Source organism: Pan troglodytes, chromosome 4, assembly GCF_028858775.2.
Source record: "Pan troglodytes isolate AG18354 chromosome 4, NHGRI_mPanTro3-v2.0_pri, whole genome shotgun sequence".
Classification (NCBI taxonomy): Eukaryota; Metazoa; Chordata; class Mammalia; order Primates; family Hominidae; genus Pan; species Pan troglodytes.
Genome location: NC_072402.2, coordinates 8,332,295 through 8,357,938, shown reverse-complemented (window position 1 = coordinate 8,357,938; position 25,644 = coordinate 8,332,295). Strand labels below are relative to the sequence as shown.

The 25,644-nt window shown below is 43.0% G+C and overlaps 1 protein-coding gene across 3 annotated transcripts in view; it reads right to left on the bottom strand.

Moving 5' to 3' along the window:
• Window positions 1-25,644, bottom strand: part of ADCY2 (adenylate cyclase 2) — a 435,133-nt gene that overhangs the window by 137,801 nt on the left and 271,688 nt on the right. The window lies entirely within an intron of this gene.

Genomic DNA, 25,644 nt, shown 5'->3' with positions numbered 1-25,644 from the left:
TTAGCTATTGTAGAGTTTAGCAACTGATATTCAATGTTGACAAACAAATATTTGTTCAATGAAACACTTTCTCTATCACATCTTTATCTATCACATTGTCTGTCTTTCTCTTTTTCTTTTTTTGGCAAGCTGATGAGGGATTAGGGGAGGAGGGGAAGCTCGGATTTGCTTCCAGGTTCACAGGGTCAGGTGTCTATCTCTTTGTCCACTCCTAGTGCACATCGCTTTGGTGGCTGTTGGAAACTTCCGCTGAGAGAGCTGAGGGTGGGTTAGGAGTACATTCTGATGATCCTTTCCCCCCGCTCATCCCTCCATGGAAAGACAAGGGCAAAGGCAACAGAAAACACAGTATGTGCTCATAGGGGAAGCTCAGTGTATAGAAGCTAATTTCTCCATGTACTGGCATAACTGAGCATTGATCATTTGTTCATTCATTCATTCGCTTATTCATTTATTCAGAAAGTATCCATCTTTGAGCAATAAATGCCATGCCCTTTGAAAAGCACTAATGGTAAATTAAAGAAGGCTGCAGAGACTGCTCTGCTTCCGTTGCCCTTCTGTTTCCCAAGAGTCAGGCATTAAGCTTCCTCCAAACACCAGCCTGTCCATCTAGTCTCGTCTGACAGCAAGTGCACTGTGTGTTGAAGTCTTGGTTATGAATGATATGATACCAGAGACCCTGTCGCATTCTTCTTTGATTTACCATTAGCGCGTTTGAAAGGGCATGGCCTGATCCCGCTCTCGTCTCAGAACCCACTTGAAAAAACCAGGGGGTTTGTTCTAAGTTAATGTGCTTCTATTGCTAGCTTTCATCATCTTGATATAAAGAACTACTCCATCATCTACCCACATTTGGCTACTCATCCCCAAAACGCATAAACTTGCCACTTGTCTTCAATTTCTCTATGCTTTGGCCTCTGTGACTCATGAAATGGTTAGACCTTTGGGAAACTCTAAAGGTAATCAAACTCGTGATGTGCCCATGGAAGTGTTTAGCAGATAGAAGTTGCCCTGTAAGTTTAGGGATTGAGTTCTGCTAGTACTGCCTCCACTGAATTCCATTTCTGCAGGTCCTGGGCGTACACTACAGTGAGGCACCCTGTGGGTGGTCACTTCCTATTCTTTCTGTTTATTGATTAATAGATGGAATAATTGGGTGTGAGGCCAAAATATTACATACAAAGTATGTAATATCCAAAGTCTATTCATACCAATAGAGGAAAGCTGGTGAGGAAAGTGTGAAATTTCCATCCACAAACATCAAAGACCTGGTCAGGCACGGTAGCTGACACCTGTAGTCCCAGCACTTTGGGAGGCTGATGCGGGCAGATCACCTGAGGTCAGGAGTTTGAGACCAGCCTGGCCAACATGGTGAAACCCCGTCTCTACTAAAAATAAAAAAAATTAGCTGGGCATGGTGGCAGGTGCCTGTAGTCCCAGCTACTCGGGAGGCTGAGGCAGGAGAATCACTTGAATCCGGGAGGCAGAGGTTGCAGTGAGCCGAGACTGTGCTACTGCATTCCAGCCTGGGCAACAGAGTGAGACTCTGTCTCAAAAAAAAAAAAAAAAAAATCAGGAGATCTCTCTGGTCATATCCTCAGACATGAACAGAGGAGTCCCTGATGGGAGAAGGGAGGCATGTGGCTTTGAGGTTTCCCATTGAATCTGTCATAATCAAAGCAAGTAGATATTGAAAACAAATGTTAACTTCTAAAGCAGTGATAAGGAATATTAACATGTAGACTATAAATAATTACGGGTCTGGATCTAGGCTATCTATTTAGAAATCCCAATAGCATCTGTTCATCTACAGAGATGTCTTAAGATTGGCTTGATTAAAACCCATTTTGTACTCTTTCTGATGGGTGATGAGTCAAAGGCTGAGACAAGATGAAATGCACCAAGCCACAGGTGCTCAGTGTACATAACTCTCCATTAGCAGAGCTTATGATGATAACCTGTGTGTAGGTGGATTCAGTACCATCTTCCATTGAATTTAAAACAATCAGTCAACTTTCCCAGTGTTTACATGAGTTTCTAGCTATGCTTCTTATAGCTGAGGCTGTCAATATCCTACTCATATTCCCTTCTTCCTTGCTTGGGGGTCACTGTAGATTGTTCCTTCCTGAATGTATGCTTTCCTGTGTGTCCGCTAATGAAGAGGTAGCTGATGAATAAATACTCCAGCTTTTGCATCAACATCCCTCAGTGAGAAATCGGTCGGCACATTGCTCAGAGAGTCCCAGGCAAGATTAAGCCCTGCTTCCACCATCAGCCCCTTTCATGAACTAACCTCCCTCTTTGGAGGGAGCTGACCTCATGGTCCCACGCCCTCACCCTGCTAAAGAGAACCACTTCCCAACTAAATTACTGTACCCAGACCCTTGTCTTAGGATCTGCTTGTGGTAAACCTAACAGACTTTTCCAAGCATCGTCTCTCCTCCTCCTATATTCTGTAATAAGATTATGCTAAACCCCAAATCACACAGAGCCGGTCCTTCCTGAAAGATACAGATTCTAGGATCAAAAAAAGAGAATCAAATATAGTAATCCTTTTCCACACTCAGAGCCTCATTTAACAACCAAATGTAAGTTAAAATCTTTTTTTTAGACCCAAATGTAGAAGGATGACTGACTTTTAATAGGTGGTTTAAAAAATATAGAAAGTAAACTTCATATGTTGTACAAAACAAGAATTTTTTCTTTTGTTGGAACTGCTAAAGAATCCATGTGAATTTAAGCTGAAATGAAGACGTTGGTAACTGCCACCCAGCCTAATAAAAGAACTCAAGCCTTCCCCCATCATTCAACACTGGCACCACTGGTGGATGGTAGATAGCACTGCACCTGGTGACAGCTCAGGGTCCATGCTTTGAGTGTGCATATGCCCTCTAGGTGATCACAGTGCTGGGCAATTGAATGAGTTTCCAAAAAAAGCCTGAGCTCAAAAGTGGTGAAGCAAGACTCCTTCTTTTAAATTTAAAATGTTCTGATCTGAAGGAAAAGCCCACTATTATGGCATACATGATAAATTTCAGCCCAATTTGTAAAATCTGACAATGTTAATACTTCCATTAATATTTTAGCAGTTTGCAAATGTAGCTGTGTGCCCTGCCAAATTATCTGAAAGCAACACACACACTTAAGTGCTTAATATACTGGGTATAACTTAGCTACATTATTTTCCCAAGTTTGTTGGAGAAATTCCTTAAGGATACTTTTGAAAAATTAAGTTGTCATTAAACTGATGGATGCACATTGGTTAGTACTTCTTTCTCTTTCTAGTAAAGCTCATGCAACTACTGAGAATCTGTCTAATTTCGGCATATTCAAAGGTTATCTGATTAATAACTTGCCCTTGATTTGGGGGTTCCATTTAACACATCCCTTTGTTAAACCTCCAATTATTATTCATTAGCAATACATTTTTCTTAGAACTTGTTCTTTTAAATTATGTCTGATATAAGAGATACAGAGTTAATTTAGTAAATTTCAATGTACTAGTGATCAAAGTTCAGAACAATCTGAGCTCTGAAGTGTTTCTAAACTAATGAAGCAAGGCAGACATTGTAACTACATTTTATGTCATTTTTTAGACTATTTCGATTGGTAGGAAAATCCAATTGAAGCAAAGAAGACTTGTACTTAAATTTTAAGCTAAGATATAGAAATACATACTATACCCTGTTCCTTCAATAAACCATGCATGTAATAGATACTTAAAGCTCCTTTACTTTCCAAACGGGAGGATAACAATGAAACACTCCTTTCATATGAATCTTTAAGTTTTTCTTTTGTAATTCTTATTTTAAATGCAATTTCAATTACATCAGGATGCTAAATCAATGGGATAAACAGAAAGGATGTTGTAAGTTTTTCTCCTTCTAAAAGAAAGTAGCTAACAGAGTGGACAAACACCAGATCCCTAAGCAGCCATTGGGCCACCTGTGGCTCCTTCACCCATGTACTTAGGAAACAGAAATCATTTCATAACGTCCTCTAGTATTAAAAAGCTAGTTGTCCATCAACACAAAATGTTGCCTATGCTGCATCTCCCCCAGCTCCTATCACGCATCTTCCTTTGCAGCAGGCTCCACGTCTCCAAGTCTCAGACAATAACAGTCCTCCTCCAGCCTCAGCCTTCATCACCCTGTTCTCCCAACAACTGCTACTGTTGCTGTTTCCCATTACAAAATTCAGCTTTTTCTTAGGTCCCTCAGTAGAATTTTTGCTTCATATCAATCAGTTAAAACTCTTACTCTTACTATTTGAAAGATCTTGCTTTATCTTTCTCTGACTTTTACAAAAAAAAATTGGTCATCATATTCACATGGGATGGAGAGTAGAAGGCATCGCAGTAGAAATGGCTCTGAAGTAGGAGAAGATCGGATTCCACCCTTTCTCTGCCACCTCAACCAAATCGGTCAGCCTTTGGTGCCCAGCTTGGTCATCTGCACAATAGGTCTGTTGGGCTAAGGAGTTGAAGGCCTCCATGTCCATGTAAGAGTGCAGCTCTTCAAAGAACCATGGGAGGCCCTTTCTAGAACTTACTTTCCACCGTCCTAGAGATGACTACATCCTGCTGCACCCAAGTGCCCAACCACTAGCACCACGCAGAGGAAAGAACCCAAGTGATCAAATTCCCACACGGTGGCGAAGACTGCAAGTCCAGATGGCCTGAGGGCAAGGAGACTCCAAGTGGGATCCAGAACTAGCACCCAGGGAGGAGGCTGAGTCTGGGTCGTATGTTCCTTGCAGTGTCTCTGACTTGTGGGAGGAGGATGAAGAAGGGCTGAGATTACTGAGGAGTGACTTTAAAGGCCAGTGTTTTCATATCTGTGTGCAGAGGGAAAGTCAGCCTGCTTCTTTCACAGCCTAGGAAACTGGAATGTTTTGTGCATATTAAAGTCACTAGGCACTTCAGCAAATCAGGTGACCCTTTTATAAGACAGCAAGTGCTTTCCTTGCATGCATATCTTATTTTCTCACTTAACAAACCCTGGTCACATATAATATAATTTAGATTTAAACATGTTTTGACAAAAAAAAAAAAAAAGGCACAACAGACATAGATGTGGCTCCAAGGGAGTGAAGCCAGGTGGTCATCACCTGCGAGTTGAGACTGGATGGAACTCGTCTTCCAGCTTCACAGCCAGCTCTTTCCATCCAGCTGGATTTGCAGGTTCAAGGAGATGACCAGAACATTTTTAGAGAGTACATTGTTAAAAGATGCTGGAAAGAATGAAATTATCACTCACATGCGATGACTCTTCAGTTAGCAGTTAGAGAAGAAAGTGCTAATCAAGTCAAATTATAAAGTATGTCTTCGGTCACTGATGACAGTAAATTGGTATTTCTAAACCGCAACTGTTTATCATCAACAGTCAATTCAATTCTCTAAAATAGAGCCTCTAGGGAAATGAGAATCACTCAAAAGGTGGAAAAATATTCAATCCTTGGATAAGAGTCTATGGAGGTCATCAGATGAGAGCTGCAGCTGTGCTCCCTGGAGTAGGCACAGGGCACCTTGTGGCACACCAGCACCCAAGTCAGCCCTGCAGGCTGGTGCACCTGCAAAGCCTGAGCAAGCATAGATCAGCACCAGTGTGAGAAAATCACCCAAAGGGGAATCTCATCCTGCAAACATGACCGCCACACTCACACACCATAAAGTGAAAAAGCAAAATGCTCCAGAGGGGAGCCAAGTCTGATTTGACTTGCCTCTCAAAGAGTATCCATGCATAGGTAAGCAATGCCATCCAGTCTGACAGGGGCAATGCCAGTAGAGGCACGCTGGGGAGAGAATGGGTGAAGACAGACCATGCTCCTGGGCACTGGCCAAAAACCCTCAACATAAGGTACAGAAGGCCAGCCAGGTGGTGGCGCCAGCCTTTGGATTTCTTCTGAGGAGGAGGACAAAGTGGAGATGCTGATAATATCATTGACAGAAGGAGATAAGAAGAAGAAGGAAAAAGTGGTAGCACATTGGTATCGATTTGATGAAAGGTCCCAAGGAGCAAAACAGAATATTTTTTTATGTTCAAATGCAACCCCTCAGAGCAACTCTATGCTACAGATGACAGATACATGATGCAGTTATGTACATGCTACACTTGCAATGGACTGGACTATCGTTCTGAAATGTGTTGACTCTCCCTCCCATGCCCCCCTGGGAGGCAATGTACCTTGGTAGGACCAGTGACATGTAAGCAGCAGTGATATGTGCTCCTTCTAACAAAAACCTTAAGAGCCACTGTGGGCCTCATCATGCTTTCCTTTCCCTCCTCTTTGGGACCAGCAGTGTCACAGATAGTGACTTTGAGCCTGGGTCCCATTCATGGTGCAAAGTGGCAGTCCCCCTACAGTGGACAAATACAAGTGAGAAACCACTATTGTTCAGCCACTTTGATTTGGGAGCCATTTTTATCACCGCTTACCCTAGCTATTGCGACAGATGCAAATTCATGCAAGTATGTGCACACCAACCTATGTCCTCCGTCCCTGAATGCTTAGGATTTTCTCAGCTGCTCTGAAGTGGGGAGAGGTCACTCATTCACTCACGTGGTATGCCCGCAAGCTGCAGCTTCAGGGCAAAAGCTCTGGAAAGCCCCTCTGTATAGTGCTGATTCTTCTCCCTCACTTAGAGTAAGAGGAGGTTGAGCCCTGGCAAGGCCATTCCACCTGTGAGGAGTCTTCAGGGCAGGGACCTCATGACTTTGAAGCCCACACTGGTAACCCCCACTTGTCTGCCTTGCAGTCCATGGAAAAAAAGGCTGAGAATGTGGTCGTTTCAGTGGTGTCAGAATTACACAGAGCAGGAATGATCCCACCGAGTACAGGGACAACTTTGTACTAATGTGCATTTCTTCCTCCAAAATAAAAACCAGAGGTCATGTCTCTAAAAGATTTTCTCTAACTAGAAGCTGGAGTCATGATAATTTACTCATTCTACTTCGTGGCAGATGTTATCCTACAGGCAAATTATTGTTGTCTATATTCTCCAAAGTTTTAATTCTCATTGGATGCAAAAGTAACGGGGATTAATCAGCCAGTCCGGTTCCCATCCTTAAGAATGCTGGCAGCATAGCATTACCATCCTAAACTCAGGGAGGCAATGAGGCTCCTCTGAAAAGCATAAGAAAAGGAACACTATGATCTGTCCAGAGGGGCACAGACTCCAGCTCCCTCCCTGATGATGCTGAAACTGTGGGCTCACTTCCCTTCATCCTTGAGAATCAGCCCCTCCCAGATTCAGTCTTGAAGAGAAACAGAGCTTGGATGACAGGCTCCTCCCACATTCATGGTTCTCTTTTGGAGTAGGCTGTGCTGCCAAGCTTAGACACTCGAATTTATAAAACCATCATGAGTATAAGAGAAGCTTGAAGGGGTGAGAATGAGCAACAGAAGGGGGCAAAGCCATGGGAGGGGAGACCAGACCCTGAAATAGCTCTGCTAACTTTCACCTTAAAGGGGGTCTATAAACTCATGTTTGCAGCATTCAAGGTTGTTGACTGAAAAAACGGGTCTCTTCTTTTGCACGGAAACGCACCCTCTCCTATTATTCCCAGGCGATTTTAGAACTGCTCTACTTGCATGCAGACACTGTGCTCTTAATTCAATATTCTTTCTTCCACTCAACAAATATTTATCAACCACTTCCCATATATCAGTTCCAGGTCTAAACAATTTGTAAGTATTGTCTTGCTTAATTCTCTCAGCACTTAATGTTGTAGATATTATTATTTCTCCCATTTCTATGAAGAAGAAATTGGAGACCAAATAGGTTGCATGGCTTGCTAAACAACCCAAAGGAAGGAGGTGGAGGAGTTGGGATTAGAACCAGTGGGAGGAAAGTAGTTAGTGGCTAATTGCTCTTAAGCAGTTTGCTAAACTTTACCCAGGAAAAAGAGACAATACATAAATAGGTGCAAGAATAAATAATGTAGCTCCAGCTGGGGACAGGAGAGCAATCGTTCCATAGTGAAGTGTTTTAGGGCATGACTGATTTTCTTTTATTTCAGTGGGGACAATGGCCCCCCTTTTTTTAAATGGTTTTGAAGTCAGAGATTTGAACCCCAAAGCAAAACTGCTCTTGGGGCGAGTACCACAAGTATCCCACACTGTCGGCAAACTCCCAATCTCTCCCCACCAAGCCAAGCCCAATCCAGGCTGGAAGCACCCCTGGGTGAGAGTTGGTGCCCAGAGCAAAATTGTAGCCAATATCAGAAGGCTTCCTTTGAAAATATTGTCAACTGGGGAGATTTCTGGAAAAAACTGCACTGCATTTCTCTCTTGAACACATGACTGAATCCTGAAGCGGTCACATACATTTTCTGCTGTGAATGCTTGGGAAGGTGAGCCTAGGACACTCTCGTACTGAGGCAGATGTCCACATCTCTGCATATTTGTTCTGATAAATTAAGTGCTCCATGCCAGCTCCCACAGAAAAGCCTCCAAAGATACAACCCAGGAGATAACAGCCTTTAAATATTGTGCCTGTCTTCAAACACTAATTGTCCCTGTGGGCACTGATGTAGTTGATACCAAGAGATGTACCTGTCATTTCTGCATAACAACTTTTCAGGAAAGAATAATAAGTGAAGAAAGAAAGGCTGCAGAACTGTTCTAATTCTCACTCTGCTCATGAAGCAATGTCCTGAGCTTCTTCAGATAAGGATTAAAGATGCAAAAGGCAATTGCAGGGAAGTCATCACATCAGAAAGCGGAAAGCCTGTCATGATCCTGGAATTTATTAAATGTAACTCAATGACTGCAGCTCAAACTCAAAAATAAAGGTGTTCTTCTGCTGTAGCTTGCTTGGCTATCAATTTTCTACACATACATATCCTATTTGTGTACCTATGTTGCTGGCACATGGTATTTTTTAAGCTTTCTCTTTGTCTTTAGAAAATGCATTTTAGTAATTAGAATGCAGATTTTCTTTCAGGGACTCCTCCTTCTAAGCTTCACCAATAGCTTTGTCTTTGGAGGAAATCACATCAAACATTAGCTAAAAACAGGCTGTCACGTGCCCCACTACCTGACAAAAATAAACCATGGCTTAGAGCTTACAGAATTTAAGAAATCAATCATGTAATGCATTTCCTTGCAAGTTACATAGGATGAAAACTCAAGTTTACTTTATATATGTAATGCATTGAGAAATCTTGATTGGGTGTGTTTTCTCACTCACTTATTGAATCTGAGTAAGTTCTTAAGACTCGTCAAAACTTTAAGTCCAGAGGAAGGCAACTGGCAGCCTGTGGGCTGAGCCTGGTCAGTCAGATGTACTCTGATTAGCTTGCAGAGTGCATAGTTATGTGTACATGTTTAAAGAATTTGAACCCCTTCAGATAGGTCATGCACTGTACAGCTTACCACAGCCCTTGCCATTCCTTAATGACTTGCAAGTTCACTGCACACATTTACCACATCTGCCTATACTCTAAACCATGGTTTCTCACCCTCAGCGCTATCAGCATTTTGAGCGACATGGCTCTTTGCTGTGGGGGGCTGACGTGCAAATTGCAGGATATTTAGCAGCATCTGTCCAATAGACTGAGACATAGACTAGACTTTAGTACCCTTTACCCACCAGAGGTCAGCAAGACCCCCAACCCCTTTTATGACAATCCAGACTGCTCACAAACATTGACAACTGTTTCCTGGGGGGTAACAGTCTCCCTCTGGTTGAGAAACATTCCTCTAAATATAAGACTTCTCCTCTGGACTTTTAACCTAACTAATTTCCCCTATACTCTTCCCCTTCATTTACCTCTCTTCCTCTCCACCTTGGACTCTGTGGCCCATCACTTTCATTGTTGTCTTGCCCCTGTCATTCCAGAATGGCACCTCTCCAGGACATCACTAGGATGTACACCATCACTTCTCACATGCCATTGGCTATACCGAGCACTAAGGGATGCAGTGACATATCTCTATTCTGGGTGAGACGTACCCAGCCACAGAGATCATCTTACAACAGAGGAAGAAGAAGAGAACAAGTACTGGGAGACAATCCATTGGTCTCTGTCACATGCAGAGAACTCAAATGCAGCTGTTTGCAAATGGAAACTGTCACCTTCCCTCCAAAAGCTGTCCCTCCGTTTATAATCTTAGCACAGTCAATATCTGCCCATGTGCCCAGCTGCCCATGCAGAAACCTGCTTTCATACCTGACTGTTCTTTCCTTCTTACCAGTCCACATCCAGTGAAGCAGGCTCCTGCTATTCACACTTCAGAACCTGCCCCTTCCTCAACCTACTGCTCTGCCCAGTTCTCAGCAACCTCTGTCACCTAGAGAATCACCTCCTAACTGGCTTCTTTCCTCCTGTCCTCCTTTTCCCTCACCTTCTCTTCTGCAGTGGGGGTCTTTCTAAAATGGGAAGCAGTCAAATAAGCTCAGCTCCAGCTCTGAAGTCTTCTAACACGTGGGACAAGGCCAAAGCTCTTCAGTATATTACAAGATATGATATACCCCAGGCATCCCACCTTCTTTATTTCTTCCTCCTCCTTTCTTTGACCCTGCAACCCAGCTCTTCTGAATCACCTGCAGCCTCAGACCCGCACTGGAGCACGCTCCCCCGGGATCTGGATGGCTGGTTCCATCACGTCATTTCCACCCAGTCCTTTGCTAAGGCTATCCCCACCAATTCTCCAGACAAACTTTCAACCACCTCCTCCCTAAGGATGCCCTCCCCACCCACAGCTAGGCTAGGTGCTGTGTGCTGTGTTAGCTGTCAACATTCACTTTGCTAATGGCTCCTGAACTCTGCCAAAGTCACCTGTTTACTTCAAGCATAGGTGTTAGTGAGCCCAGACTGTGCCTTCTTCAATATTTTGTTCCCAGTACAGAACACAGAGGCCATTGCCTGGCATAGGAAGACAAACAATAAACATTTGTTGGATGGATACAGGAGTGAATGCATGATTGTGTGACCGAATGCCTCATTACACTTTGAATAAGATTTTCACTGAGGAACTCATTAAATAATCTGATTTTTCAATGACAGAAGCCAGGAGAACATTCTGGCCTCAGCTCTGTCACTCTTTAAGTGGACAATGGGTAAATTACATAACCTCTTGACCTTTCGCCTGAGAAATGATGAGGTATATTACTGCTGTCTCTTTCAGTTCTAGGTGTCTCCCATTCAACAAGGTGTCAGGAGGAAATGGTAAGACATCCTTGAGGGTGACAGCAGAAAAGTAAATACACTTTGAATTCTATTTTTGGTTACTGTTGAACACCTATGTGTCTTCTCCATTAGAAGAACTGATTGGAAGATGTATATAAATGTATATGTATATGTTATGTATATTATGTGTGTGTGTACATCTCTCTCTTTCAATTTTATCACAATATGCATTATTGATATGCACGCATAGATTTCCAGGGGAACTGCAGAGAAGGAAGAGTATTTTAATTCTTTCCAATGTGTTTCTCAAAGGTCTTCTGATATCTGATCTTTCTAGGGCTGATGAAGCAACATTCTCCTTTCTGTTATTCTGTAGGTACAAGTCCAAGCGCTCATGTTAATCACATCGCTGAACGCTACTCCTGTGGCTGACTCCAGCTACACGCCATGACGGAAGACATGTGGCCCAGAATTCAGTGTGGAAGAGCCAAAAAGGGAATGAATAACTTATAAACTGCAGCCCTGCCAAAGTGAAAAGAAGGCAAGTTTTCTGCCAGGAAGCAGAAATCAAGATCAGCATGGAAATGGAAGTCATGGCTAATGAGAAAATGCTATATTACATTAAAAAATATTTATTGATTAATTTGAATAAGTACATTAGCATAAACAAACTCAGGAATTCTCAACTTTGTCATGCCAACAAAAATATTTATCAAACAGTAAACAGATGCTTAAGAGTACTAAATTGACATGTATAAAGCTGAGTCTGGTAAAATATTAAATCTTATGCAGAGATTTCTAAGGAAAATAATGTGTTATTCTCACCAGCTATGCACCCACGCTGACTTGAGCTCAAGCCTGGCTTGGTTTAGGAAGCATTAATATTTCAATCATCTATTGCTGCAAAACAAATCACCCCAAAACTAGTGGTTTGGAACAACAATGATGGATTTTCTTCTCCTGATTCAGTGGGCTGGGTGGCTAGGTACTGGGTCCTCCCGGTTTTGCTGTCAACAATCCCATGATTGTGCTCGGCTGGAAGGTGGGCTGACCCTACAAGCTGGCCCCAGTGACATGTCTTTCTGGCCATTGCTGCTGGCCATGGGCTGGGACTTTGGGTCTTCTCCATGTGGAGACTCATTCTCTGCCAGGCTGGACTGGCTTCCCTAATGGTGTTCTCAGGGCAGCAGTCCCAGGAAATGAGAGAGGATCTTCAAGAACTTATAAGGCCAGGACTCCAGAATTCACAGTCACTACCCCATTTCCTGTTAGTCAACGTAAGTCCCAAGCCCTCCCAGATTCAATCGTGGAGAGGAACCGTTCATGTTTTCCATCTGCCACAGCTTGGATGACAGGCTCCTCCCACATTCATGGTTCCAAAGGCTTGGTGGAACCAAGGGTTAAGTAATTTCTTTTTTTTGTTTGTTTGTTTTTGTTTTTTCTAGATGGAGTTTCTCTTTTGTTGCTCAGGCTGGAGTGCAGTGGCGTGATCTCGGCTCACTGCAACCTCCACCTCCTGCGTTCAAGCGATTCTCCTGCCTCAGCCTCCCGAGTAGCTGAGATTACAGGCCCGCGCCACCAAGTCCTGCTAACTTTTTGTATTTTTAGTAGAGATGAGGTTTCACCATGTTGGCCAGTCTGGTCTCGAACTCCTGACCTCAGGTGATCCGCCTGCCTCGGCCTCCCAAAGTGCAGGGATTACAGGTGTGAGCCACCGCACCCGGCTGGGTTAAATAATTTCTACAGTGAATCTGGGGGCTCAGGTCCTCTCCATAAGGGGCCCTGAGAGCAGGCAATACAGAAACTCCAACTTCAAGTCCAGTTTCAGCTACCTAAATTCCAGTTTGAATTTCTGTGAATTCACCTTGTGTCCAGTTCTATATTCAATATATTTCTCTTCTGTTCATTCTTGTCCAAACGTATGGCCAAGGCTGGACTGAAACTCCACAGGAGAAGACACAGAAGGATTGGTCCTTCTAGGAGGACATAAGGTGAATACGCAAATTATTATCACTCAGCTCACACTGTGGCTTCTGCCTCAAATTAACATTTGGCAAATAATTCTTAGAAATGCCTTAAAACAAACAAGACAGACAATGGAAATGAAGCAGCTGTCTACAAATGCAGTGACTCACTTTCAGTTTATTTTAAGACTGTTGTAGACGTAAATCCAGATGAATTATCTCAGAAGGTGTTTTTTTTAAAATTCATGTTGATGTTTTGTCAAGAAAATGAAAGTAAACAAAAATTAGACAGGTTTGAGAAGATTTAATAAACAATTTTGAACAAAGAAAGAAGGAAATTAATGAAATGACATTTAGGTATGTTTCATGATTCATCCTTTAGTGATCCATTGAAATATCTGGGACTGTTCTGTTCTCTATTTAGTGACTATCTATTTAGTGATTTTACTAAAATACTTTTTTGCTAGCTGATAAAAGCATACCATACCACTACCCGTAGCAAGATGTTCTTTGCATATGATATAAGCAATTATGACAGAGCAGAAGATCCTTAAATGTTCAAAACTCTCAATTCAGTAGATGAATCTCAGGCTTTTTATGCAACTTGGATTCAAAACTGAAACTCACATCAAATGTCTGATCCTCACTCATCATTTACCCAATACTGCAAAGCTACAGAATAGAGTATCTTGTTTTAAAGTAACACATCTGAAAAGTAAAACAGAAGTATTTATTAACTTTCAAAGTGATTATTTCAAAAACATCATATAATAAATACTTGAATTCACAAATGTTCTCCTGTAGCTAAATGTTCTTTATCGGGAAAACTATACACTCGCTAGTCTTAACTTGCTAATATTATCAACATAATACCAACGATATCAATTACCTAGTAAAGTCATTGGAGTCCTCTACTACTGCTAAAAGAACTTCAAGCCTAAACATGCCCACGAAGTTCATAATTGGATCCAGTCCTACCTACACACCTGCCCACCATTTCATTAACATTCTAGAGAGTTGTGGCTGCTGATTCTTCCCTGCACAGTCTCTCCTGATATATTTTGTTTGGTTTTGTTACTCTTCTCCTTTAAAATCTGCTCTTGCCCCACAACGGTAGGGGTCGCAGGGTTAAAGGAATTAATATCTACAATGGAACAGTGCCTGGTTTGCAGAAAACCTTCATATGTTAGCCTCGACGGGCGCAAAGTCTCTTGACAAGTTCAAGCCTACATGCATCCTTCTTTTCTCTGAATTAGGATGGCACATAGTCAGTAGTGCCCCTTGTCACTTAATTATTCTGTAACTCTTTCACTTACATTGGTCATCCCAGTTGCCCTCCAAATCATTTGGTGGGGGAAGGGCAGGCAGAAATAATGCATTTTATTTACACATTCTTTGCACTTCCAGATGTTTATTTCATTTATTTAATAATGATCAATAATTATGGTTCCATTTTTTGATAACCATAAAGATATGAATATGGGTGGCCAAATATTAGTGTCATATTAAAACAATTGGGTAGAACTTCCCTATACAATACCTAACAAAATAGACCAACATTTCTTTTTCTTTTTTTCTTTCTTTTTTTTTTTTGAGACAGAGTATCACTCTTTCACCCAGGCCGGACTGCAGTGGCGCTATCTCGGCTCACTGCAAGCTCTGCTGCCTCCCGGGTTCACGCCATTCTCCTGCCTCAGCCTCTCGAGTAGCTGAGACTACAGGTGCCCACCACCACGACCAGCTAATTTTTTGTATTTTTAGTAGAGATGGAGTTTCACCATGTTAGCCAGGATGGTCTCGATCTCCTGACCTCGTGATCCGCCCGCCTCGGCCTCCCAAAGTGCTGGGATTACAGGCGTGAGCCACCGCGCCCAGCCAAAATAGACCAAATTTCTAAAATGCAACAAAGGAAATTCACCACTACAGCCACGACACAAAAAAGGTCATGGTTCAGTATTATAAACTTCAAAAATCAGTGGCCAAGAGGAGAAAGAAGATTCCAGAGCTGAGCATAAGATGGAGGTGTGCTTGACTTTTAACCCTCCCCACCCCTCCAAGCAGTGGCTCGGAACTGACAAAGTCAGAGAATTCTTCTGAATACCCACAAAGTGGGGCTAACAGCCATATTCAATTTCAGACCTAAGGATGATGAAAATCATTGCTTGGTTGGAAACACAGAAAGTTTTTTAAAAAATGAATAAAATGGAACAGTTTCTCTTGGTTAGAAATGAAGCCTTCCAGGCTGAGGAATGGATGGAACCCCAAGTTTGTCCTCCTTGGCAAGAGATCTGCTCCCCTCCAGGGGGTGAGCACACTCGAAATGGCGCGTAACCAAACACAGGGAGAAAGCCAGCCCTGCTGTCCTGTGGGCGCCCTCCCCGCACCAATACTTCCCTCTGCCCGCCTCAAAGCAGATAGAGCACTAAGTACGTAAACTGCACCCACCCCACACCGAAACCACTGAATCGCCAGCCTCCCACACAGCGGGAAAAGGGGTAAGATGTGAAGGCCAGGAGCCTGGAAATACGATGCTCCTACTGGCTCCCAAATGAAGCAGAAAACAACCTCACCACTACCACCACCACAAGTGCAACGAGTGATGCCGTGGGGGCCAGGAGGGAGCAGTGGGGGTCAATCCAACACCGAAGCTAGGGACAGCTGACGACAGACACGCTGAGACTGGACCCTACCCTCTGAGGCCCCTGCTAGCGGGCGGCTAAACCCAGGGAACAGCCTTTCCTCCTCCTTCATCTTCCAGTGGATCATTTTCTCCCACTGGACACATGGGTGTAAAGAACTAAGAGTGCTTAGGTGCCCTGACAACGTAAGTTTATCGGGGGGTAGGAATCCCAGAACACATTCCAGTGGCCTCACAGACATGCCTCAAATAGAATGGAAACAGCTTCCAGGATACAACAGCCCTGGAGGCTGCCCTTCGTGATCTTGCCTCCCAGCCCCGCTCTGAGGCCTCTGGCTACTACGTATTGTCAGGGTCTCAGCTTCCCCTGTCCCCCACCTCTTGCCTATTGGCTTTCCTGCGGGGCTGCATTCTAAACCAGTGGTTGCAACCAGGGACAACTTCATTCCCCACACGAGTGGAGGTTGGGCAGAGCCTGGAGAAAGGCTACTTGGATCCAGTGGGCAGAGGGCAGGGATGCTGCTATGCATCCTGCAGGGCACAGGGTGGACCCTACCTGGATGAAGTACCCAACTCCAATGCCCACAGTGCTGAGGTGCAGAAGCTGGCTTAACACAGGCTATCACATCAGGTTTCGTGCACACTGTAGGTTTGTTTGATTTGTTTTGTTTTGTTTTGAGACGGAGTCTCACTCTGTTACCCAGGCTGGAGTGCAGTGGCTTAATCTCAGCTTTCTGCAACCTCCACCTCCGGGCTCAGGTGATTCTCATGCCTCAGCTTCCTGAGACGCTGGGACCACAGGCATGTTCCACAACACCTGGCTAGTTTTATATATATATATATATACATATATATATATACACACACACACACATATATATATATATACATATATATATATATACATATATATATATATATATTTTTTTTTTTTTTTTTTGGTAGAGACAAGGTTTCACCATGTTGCCCAGGCTGGTCTTGTAGTCCTGAGCTCAAGTGATCCACCTACCTTGGCCTCCCAAAGTGCTGGGATTATAGGCATGAGCCACTGCACCCAACCATTGTTAAGTTTATAAAATTCGGTTTTGCTTAAGCATGTGATGAAGTAACTTGGTTAATAAAATTACATGATATAGTACTCCTGACCCTTCCAAGGAGGCATGTCCTCTGTGTGGTGTGGGATACTATAGTGTCTCCAGCCTCAGAGGAAAGAGGCAGAGTCACAGCACTGTGGGATGACATCCCAGGACATGGAGCCTCCATTCAGGCGGAGCAGAGCAGGGGCTGGCACACCACCCCTGTAAAGGGCCGCAAGTGAATAGTTCAGGCCTTGAGCACCATGGCCTCTCTGCCATGACTACCCAACTCTGCCACTGTAGACTGTAAGCAGCCATAGCCAATGTGCAAATGAATGAGTGTGGCTCTGTGTTCCAATAAAACTTGATTTGTGAAAAATAAACAATTTCATATAATTTTTACTTGTAATAAGATACATATATTTAGTTTTTAAAACATCAGCCAGAAGTGGTAGCTCACACCTGTAATCCCAGCTACTCGGGAGGCTGAGGCAGGAGGATCCTTTAAGCCCAGGAGGTCGAGGCTGTAGTAAGCCATGATGGCACCACTGCCCTCTAGCCTAGCCTGGGTGATAGAGCAACACCCTCTCTCTTAAAAAAAAAAAATCATCTAACAATATAAAAACCATTCTTAGTACTCAGGCCACATAAAAACAGGTGGCAGGCCAGATTTGACCCACAGGCGGTAGTTTGATGACTCCCAGTATAGAGAAAGTTCCCTTGAAAAGTTTCAAAGTTAAAGGCATTGCAGACACATTAAAAATGTCACTGACAATTGAATTAAGGACAATAAAGGTTATATCCTTCATCCGAAGGGCATTTTTACTATTATCTCCATAATTTGACACTCACAGCTTACTTAACATGTTGTACTTTACAATAAAAGCCATACAATAGATCTTTTAGAAAATAATAAATTTTAAGTTATCACTGAGTTCTCAGCTGAGAAGGAGAGTGTGGTAGCTTTGGAGTCAAGAGTCTGGATCAAATCCCACCCCACCACCTCCTTGTGTCCTGATAGTATATGGGCTTATGCAGGGACCTGGCCACGTCTGAATTTAGGTGACTGCTTGCTACTGAGATAGCAGCCATCAGAGAGCACAAAAGTCACTGCACCAAAACCAGAAAATGGAAATTCAAGTCCAAGCTCACCCACTCATTTGAATGAGACTCCAAGTCACTCCCTAACCTTCCGGGGCATCATTTTCCTCACCTGAAAATGAAGGGGCCGGACTAACACTCTGAATATCTTTCTTGCTGTAGAAGCTGGTGAGTCAATACTTCTACAACATGTATTTTTAGATAAAGCCAAAAAAAAAAAAGTCTACTTGAGTGTAGCTGCAAACAAAAGTATCTCATTTCCCCACTCAATAGCTAATTCTCTAGCAGTCAGAATTCAGAACACATGTTGCTTGATTTACGGTGGCAACCAGTAATTTGTGTGAGAAAGACTTAATTTAGAAGAACGCACATGTCATTTTTTTTTCATCACCAAGTAAGAGTTACAATTAGTTTGATTCATATGCTGTCACGGATGTCTCCACCACACTCATAGTGAACAATAAGAAGTTTCCAAGGCAGCTCTTTGATGGAGAGAACTATTTCTCAGTCGTGTAATTAATACTAAACATAAATCCTCCTCCGTCTCCCTGTTGACTATCCCATGCTCACTCGAGCATCATTGTCTATGAGTGATCATTAAGTAGAAAAACCACTGAATATATTTGTTTTTTTACTGAATTTTGTTTTGTAGCATTTTGCCTTTGGGAAATTGCCAAAATTAGTAGTGAAATGCCCCAAATAACCAGCTGAAAAAGTTGGGAAATACCTTAACTTTTTTTCCCATTATGACACATATCTTAAGCAAAATTTTAACAATATGATTCCATTGAAAACCAGATCAATCAAAATGTTTTCTAATATTTGTTATACAAATAAAGAAGATGCAAGACTGGATTTAAAATACACATAGGCATGCTGTTCATAGCTGAAGAATTGAAGTGGTCATGATCATTTCTAGTTGCAAAATTCCTCTCTTGCCTAACATCTGTCTCTAAAATAATTAAAATCACATTAAAGATTGATTTCCTCAAGAAGAAATAAAGCACTACCCAGAGACGGAATCTTAGAAAAGTTATCACATGGGATATGGAATAGCAGATATGGGATCAATGGAGTTCATTTTAGAGTAGGGGTCCCCAACCCCCAAGCCAAAGACTGGCTGGCCTGTTAGGAACTGGGCCGCAGAGCAGGAGGTGAGTGGCGGGTTAGTGAGCATTACCGCTTGAGCTCCGCCTCTGCTGTCAGATCAGCGGCAGCATTAGATTCTCACAGAAGCATGGACGCTATAGTAAACTGTGCACGGGAGGGATCTAGGTTGCGTGCTGCTCATGAGAATCTAATGACTGATGATCTGAGGGTGAACAGTTTCATCCCAAAACCATCCTCTCCCCTGATCTGTGGAAAAATTGTCTTCTACAAAACCCGTCCCTGGTGTCAAAAAGGTCGGAGATGGCTATTTTATAACATGCATGTGTGCACATATTCCATGTACCATTGAGCATATATTCCTAGTATATAAACCAAGTTTTTGTTTTCCATTATAAGGTTAAATAATAGCATAGTAGTATAGGTGCTGAATAAAGCCATTCAGTCCATGTACATTTTGTCACAAAAATAAATATAACCATTTTTTAAATGATCAAATATTTTACACACAATACCTACTCAATCAATATTGAGAAAATGGATATTATTATGAGACATGAGCTCAGTCCCATCAGCTTGGGCTATCACAGTCTCTTAAACTAGGTAGACATAGAATAATCAAACTGGTTAGAAAGAGGCAGAGTGAAAAGTGGGAGGGGCACCACCATCTTTCACCACTGAAAGGCCCTCAGTGCCACGCCTCCCTGTGGTGTTTGCAGGTCTCATAGTCCATATGGCCTATTTTTAGGCTGATTATGCAGTGTTTTTCCTATACTGGGCAATGAATGAAAATAAATACATTAAAACCCAAAATATTAAGTAAATGAAAAAATAACATTGGTGACAACTTAACTGTCTGGAGTGGTTACCCTGAGCCAGGCACCATGTGCTGGGCCATAAGAAACACAGAAAGCCCATATGTTGGGAATGGTGACTATGCCCATAAACCATTGAGAAACATGACCTAAGCTCACATTGCCTGGGGGTGGCAGAGCTAGAGTATCCCAAAGCCATCCTCTACATAACCCTGCCCGTGTCATCTATCCTGTCTCTGAAACAACAGTATCTTTCTAAATGCAAAAGCTAACCCTGCTGCTTGCAACTTTAAACTCTTCAGTGGTTCCCCATTGCCGGCAGCAGTGGCTTTTGACCTGTGTGATTAGGATTGATGGACTGGAAGAAAACCCTGTGCACGTACACACTGATAATAAATAGAGAGAGATGTAACTGGAGCAACTGGTTCCCCCCACCAAAACTTACCTTTTTTACATGAAATGCGCTGACATTTTCTATTCTAGTCTATTCTGTAAAAATGCAAATTGCAACCCATGGAATTGATTTCATGACCCACTAACCAGTGCCACGTAAACTGAAAACCACCCATCTGAATGGTAAAATGTAAATTCCTTGGCCAGGGATACCAAGTTTTCTGGGATCTGGATTCTCATCTCTCAAGGTGATCCCAATGCACCCAGATCCTCCCCTATATCATTTGATTTGCAGTTCTCCCAATGAATGGTCTCCCGAGCTTTGTGTACAAACTCAGCCCTCTGACCTACCGTGTCCATCTGGGAACTCCTGCTTAGACTCACACACCTGGACAGTCCTAGATTGTCTGGCTTCTCACCACCCTTCGACCCAGGTAAGTATTTATTAGTTTAGAGGGGAAGAGATATTCCTTCTGCTTTACTTGGCTATTTACTGTATTGGAATTTGGACTTGGCTCATCTACACTCTTGATTCCTTTTGTTCCGACCAGTGTATTCCCTCTAATTCTTGTTCATTTCCTCCTTTTTAGAAGTGTCAGCAGTTCAGGTGATTCCCACAATATTCACAAGGTGCACTGCTTCCCACCATCAGGCCCAGGATGGCTGCCTGCTGTGCCTCCTCATACTGGGTGCAGTTAGAATCAGGCACATTTCAATATAGAATTATGTTTCAGGAAAATAGTGGAGTAGACATGGATTCCAGGCTACTCTTAAATTAGTAAAGACTGGAGCTATGGTGGATTTCAGGCTATTCCAAAATTAGTATAGACTGAACAAGTTGTTGAGCAACATCACATCCTCATCACACTTCACATCTTTGGGTTGGAATTTCAGAGCAGCTGGCATCTTCTGATGCCAAGCTGATCTCAGATGACTGGAAGATGAAAGACAAGAAAACCTTTGTCTGACAAATGTCTTAGCTATAAGACAAGTAATGCCATACTCTTTTCTCTCCACCATTAAAAACACACCCTTTCTGTTCATATCAATTATTTTTCCCCACATAAACATATTTATATTAAAAAACAAAAACTCTTGTTTTCTAGATCAGTATTTTCAAATGTGTGCTTATTGTTTTTAAATTCTCCATGTTATTCTTCTGATTTCTAGTGATCTCTGAAGTACCCATGTGTATTAGTTAGTTCTCCAGAGAAACAGAAAAAATAGGATGTGTCCATTGCTGTCTATCTGTCTATTGAGAGAGAGAGAGAACATTTATTTTTAGAAAGTGGCTCATGTGACTGCAGGAGCTGGCAAGTTAAGATTCCACAGGGCAGATGAGCAGTCTGAAGGTAGCCTGGAGGCAGAATTCCTTCTTCCTTTGGAGATTTCAGTCTTTCTCTTCAGGCCTTCAGCTGAATGGATGAGGCTCACCCGCATTATAGAGGGTAATCTGATTTACTCAGAGTTTACTGATTTAAATGGTAATCTCATCTTAAAAATAACCTTCACAAAAACATCTAGTCTTTGACCAAATATCTGGGTACCATGGCCTACCCAAATTGACACATTAACCATCCCACCATAGTTTCAGACAACTTAAATAATGAAGCACATACTTTGTAGAAAAAATATTTCCTCTCACCCTCACTAATTTTTCACTGGAGTTGTTTGTGTTGAAATCTAGAGGGATCATACAATTCATTTTTCCTGTCTTATTCTCCAGGAGAGTAGCCCATTTACCTGAAATGGCACAGACAGGTAGCTGTCAGCAAAGAAGAAATCATTGTTCTAGAGAAGTCACACCAGATCACCATGGCATCACCTCTGCATCCCTGATACTGTCGTAGTGAGCAGACCCCATGTCTACACCATCAACGCTTAGAACGTCTTCTTAATAGAGGGAGGGAGGTTAAATAAGCATTGCTTTCACTTTCAATATCCTTTCCAACTATGGAATACTTTCATTTTAATTGATTTAATTATTTAAAGGCAATGAAAATTCAGTTAAGTTTAGTTAGTAGAAGATGATACACAAAATTGTTATCATATACAATGGTTACCTCATTGTGCTACCCACATCAGTGTAGAATGTATTCATTCCGACAGACAGAATGGCCTTTTCACTCCTGAACAAGTCTTGACATGTTATTTTATGAGCTTGGAAGGGGATATTATCATGTTAAAAGTATGAAGAAAAGTCAATGAATCACACATCTTAAATACTGAGAAACAGTTACTCAAAAAAATGTAGATATCTTTTGGAGTTTGGAACCAGATGAACAGATACCAAGAATGCTGGCTCTCCTGTTCTGAGGTCTCTTTAGCCTGAAACTTTCTGATGGTTTGAGAGTGGAACACGCGACCTTTGCAAAACATCTACATATTGAAGCCTGAAGGCAGAACTGAAGAAAGAACATGAAGCTTTCCTTCCCAAGACATGTCAGTCATCCCCGCCGAGACACCTATTATTTGTTTACTCTTGCACTTTCCCTCACCAGGAAAGTGGAAAAGCCTGGAAGTAGCTGCAGTAATCCTCTCCCCTTCTGACAGCTTGTGAGACAGTTTATTTGCTCATATGCTCTGAATGCTCTTTTATTTACCCGAGCATGAGTCTTGCCGTTCTTCATCCATCCATCTCTTGATATACATTGGACTATCCCATCAAGTTCCAGGACAGCGCTAGCTACTGAGGACAAACAGGTGCCTAGAACACAACCCATCCCTGAGGAGTCCTTAGTCTATGCAGAGGAACTGGGGCATGAAGCTGAGACTAGTAATTAACCAGCTACCTTGGTAGCTGTTTTGTAAGAGTTATGTTCCAGGGAAAAACGCAAGCACATGGAGGGAAGACCAACTGCTAGGGAATAGAATCCATGACCCTGACCCACAGTGGGAGAGGATGGAGCAGGAAGGCAGGAAGCCAGGGGGGCAATACCAACTGAGCACAGAGCCATAGGCACCGCCAGCACTGGCACTGAGGCCCCATGTGGGAAAGAGCTGAGCATTTAGAACCAGATAACGGGGGCTGAAGTCCCAACGCAGACATTATACACAGCTGTGCAATCTTGGACTTTACATATGGGAATCTCAGTATCATCATCAGACCCATAAAGAAAACTCCACCTGGCCAAGCACAGTGGCTCACGCCTGTAAACCCAGCACTTTGGGAGGCCGAGGCGGTCGGATCATGAGGTCCGGAGATCGAGACCATCCTGACTAACACGGTGAAACCCCATCTCTACTAAAAATATAAAAAATTAGCCGGGCGTGGTGGCGGGCGCCTGTAGTCCCAGCTACTCAGGAGGCTGAGGCAGGAGAATGGTGTGAACCTGGGAGGCTGAGCTTGCAGTGAGCCGAGATCGCGCCACTGCACTCCAGCCTGGGTGACAAAATGGTCCTGGTGTAACAGGAGCACAAATAAATGCTAGTTCCTTTCCTCCTGGCAGCCTAGGAAATGGCCTCTTTAATATGTCGGTGGTATACGGAGGTGGTTCCTATCTCTCATAGAATTTAGACAAAGTGATTAAAGATTTTTTTCCCTAAGAATTAAATAAGGGCTGGGCACAGTGGCTCATGCCTGTAATCCCAGCAGTTTGGGAGGCCAAGGCGGGCGGATCACGAGGTCAGGAGATCGAGACCATCCTGGCTAACATGGTGAAACCCCGTCTCTACTAAAAATACAAAAAATTAGCCGGGCATAGTGGCGGGTGCCTGTAGTCCCAGCTACTCAGGAAGCTGAGGCAGGAGAATGGCGTGAACCCGGGAGGCAGAGCTTGCAGTGAGCCGAGATGGCACCACTGCACTCCAGCCTGGGCTACAGAGCGAGATTCTGTCTCAAAAAAAAAAAAAAAAAGAATTAAATTAAAAAAAAACAAAACATAAATAGACCCAGAACAGATATCTTAAAGAGTAGTATCAGAGAGATAGAGATGTGGCCGGGCAGCAGCTGAAATACAAGGAAAAAGAGCAGGAGAAGGAAACGAGCCAGTGTCTCTCCAGCGATGACCTAAGGAAAGGCCCCAGGAGAGACCAGTTGGGTTCAAGACCATCATCTATGTCCAGGTGTGACCTTGTCACGACAAGGAGTCCCAAAGCTCCACTTGATCTTATTTCTGCTTGTGGGGCACGATGATGAAGGTAACTGACCTGCAAAGGGGAGAGTCACACATGGATGAGGTGGGACTGCTCAGCATCAATTCATAGATAATCTACTTTCTGCTTTCGATGCCTCAGTGTCTGTGAGCCTGGTGCAAGAGTGGGGTGCGTGTTTGGGGTGCTGACAAATTACACCGCTGAGTTCCCAATGGGAAAGGCCAGCCCCGGCTGGATTGAAAGGTCTGGCTGTTATCTGGGAAGCTATCTTGGTGGACATCCAGATGGACAACTGGGACATCCAGGCGGCAGCTGTGATCACTGCTGCCTTTAAATGCAGCCAAAGAAGGGAAGGAAAGGACAATGGTGTTGATGAAAAGAGTCAAACTCTGTAAAATATTTGAAGAGACTTATTCTGAGCCAAATATGAGTGACCATGGCCTGTGACACAGCCCTCAGGAGTTGCCAAGAACATGTGTCCATGGTGGTCGGGGCACAGCTTGGTTTTATATATTTTAGGGAGGCATGAGACATCAATCAAATACATTTAAGAAACACACTGATTGGCTTCAGAAAGGTGGGACAACTCAAAGCGAGGGGGAGGGGGCGGGGGCTCCCAGGCTATAGGTAAATTTAAACATTTTGTGGTTGACAATTGGTTTGAGTTTATCTGAAGACCTGGGATCAATGAAAAGGAATGTTGAGGTTAAGGTAAAGGATTGTGGAGACCAAGTTGTACTGTGCAGAGGAATCTCTCAGATAGCAGACTTCAGAGAGAGGGCAGGTTGTAAAATGTTTCTTATTAGACCTAAAAGGGTGCCTGTCTCTTAGTTGATGATTTTCTGGGTCTGGAAAGGAAGAAGGAAAAAATGGGGATTCTCTATAGAAGGTGATTTTTCCCACAAGAGACTTTGCAGGGCAATTTCAAGGTATAGCAAGGAAATATATTTTGGGGTAAAACATTCTGATTTTCTTCCTTGTTATGCTCAGATTGGAAAGTAAGTCATGATATACAGGGTCACAGAAAACCCATGTGATGAGAATGTATGGTTTGTAGGGCATGACTCCCCAGACCCCTTAGATAGGAAATTGGGCAAGATAAAAAGTCAGAGCTTAGTTCTCAAGGGCAAGCCTGTCAAGCCAGTGCTCCCCAGCAGGGAGTGTCTCCTTTCTGTTCCTGAAGGGAAAGTCCTCCCTTACCATCGCCCTCTGAAAGTGAAAGTCTTACTGGAGGAAAGTGAGAGTCTTATTGTAAAAACGAATAGTTCTTTACAGTTGAAGTAAAATTATTAAAATGAGTTTTCAATTCAGCTGAGAGAA